The following is a 1,897-nucleotide window of genomic DNA, read 5'->3' on the forward strand; positions in this document are numbered from 1 at the left end:
TTATCTGGGTGCATGGGCAGCTCAGTCGGTTAAGCATCCAACAGTTGGTTTTGGCTCAGGTCATGATGTCACAGTTCATGAGTTCAAGCTCCACATCGGCCTGTGCACTGACAGCACAGAACCTGCTTGGGATTTTTCTCTTCTCTCTCTGCCCCTCTGTGGCTTGTTTTCTGTCTCTCTCTCTCTCAAAAAATAAATAAACTGGTCCTTTTTTGATTGGTATAACTTTTCAGGTGAAAAATAAAAATCCAGGTCCAGGGAACATATAAAAATTATTGATACCAATTTCTATAGTTTAGAAAACATTTTATTGAGGTATGACTGATGTACACAAAGCTTTATGCTTTTTTAAATGTTTTTTAAACTGATAAGAACAGATTCTACACTTGATCTTAGCCAAAAGGCCGAGAAGCGATTTAAAAAAAAATTTTTTTTTAATGTTTATTTTATTTTTGAGAGGGAGAGAGAGAGAGAGAGAGAGAGAGAGAGACAGAGCTTGAGTGGGGGAGGGGCCAAGAGAGAGGTAGACACAGGCTCTGAACTGTCAGTGCAGAGCCCCACTCAGGGCTTGAACTCTCAAACCTTGAGATCATGGCCTGAGCTGAAATTGGTGCTTAACCAACTGAGCCACCTAAGCGCCCCTAAAGCTCTGTTTTAATGTATACAATTTGGTGCCTTTGGAGATATGTATCCTCCCATGAAACAATCACCACAGTGTCATAACCATATCCATCAGCTTTAATAGTTTTTTCTTCCTTTCTTTTTTTTAGCTACATATGTATATATACATAAATAAATGTATTTATTTTACTTGAGAGAGAGAGAGAGTACAAGTGGAGGAGAGGGGCAGAGAGAAAGAGACAGAATCTTAAGCACAGTCCATGCTCAACATGGAGTCCAAGCAGGGCTTGATCCCATGACCCTGGGTGAATGACCTGAGCTGAAAGCAAGAGTCGAATTCTTAACCAACTGAGCCACCTAGGCGCCCCGTGTTTTAATTTTTGTACCAAGGTTGAAAGTCATATATGCATCAACATTATGGCATTATATTATTCTGTCTATATATTTACCTTTACCAGTGTGATTTATATTTTCCTTTATTCTCATGTTGCAGTTTAAGGTTCTTTTCTTTCAAATTGAAGAACTCCCTTTAGCATTTCTTTTATGCTATGTCTAAGAGTGATGAATTCACTCATTTTTGTCGTTGTGGTTGTTATAGTCATTCTTTGTTTCCCCTTCATTTTCAAAGAGAATTTTGCCAGTTATATTATTAGTTTTTTGCATTTCATTTCTTCCAGTACTTTGAAGATATCATCCTACTCTTTTTTGGCCTACCAGATTTTTGCTTGAGAAATCCACTGATAGACCTCTTTTAGATTGAGATATAACTGACATATCACATTATGCGAACTTACAGTGTACAACATTGATTTCATATACTTACAGATTGCTGTATGATCATCACTGTAATGTTAGTTGTCACCTCCAGCCATGTCAAATATTATCATTCTTTTCTTGTGTTGAGAACATTAAGACCTGTTTTCAGCGACTGTCAAGTATATAATATATTGTATCAAACTTCAATGAAAACACTGTCCATTAAGGTCCCCAGAACTTATTCACTTTCTGAGTACCAGTTTATACCCTTTGACAAGCATCTCTCCAATTCCTCTGCCTTGGAGTCCCTAGTAAGCACTATTTTGTTCCCTTTCTTTGGGTTTGGCTAATTTAGATTTCACATGTAAATGATATCATATAATATTTGTCTTTCTATTTCTGATTTATCTCACTTATCATAATACTCTAAAGGGCCACCTATATTGTTGCAGAATTCTCTTTTTCTCATGGTTGAATAATATTTTGTTGTATGGACATATATATATATCTTTTTAATTTT

The 1,897-nt window shown here is 36.4% G+C and overlaps 1 pseudogene; it reads right to left on the bottom strand.

The window, feature by feature from the left end:
* Positions 1 to 310: 310 nt before the first annotated feature.
* On the bottom strand, positions 311 to 416 carry LOC115284542 (annotated as a pseudogene).
* Between the last annotated feature and the right edge of the window lie 1,481 nt (positions 417 to 1,897).

The sequence above is a fragment of the Suricata suricatta genome, chromosome X (genome assembly GCF_006229205.1).
Source record: "Suricata suricatta isolate VVHF042 chromosome X, meerkat_22Aug2017_6uvM2_HiC, whole genome shotgun sequence".
In the NCBI taxonomy this organism is placed as follows: domain Eukaryota; kingdom Metazoa; phylum Chordata; class Mammalia; order Carnivora; family Herpestidae; genus Suricata; species Suricata suricatta.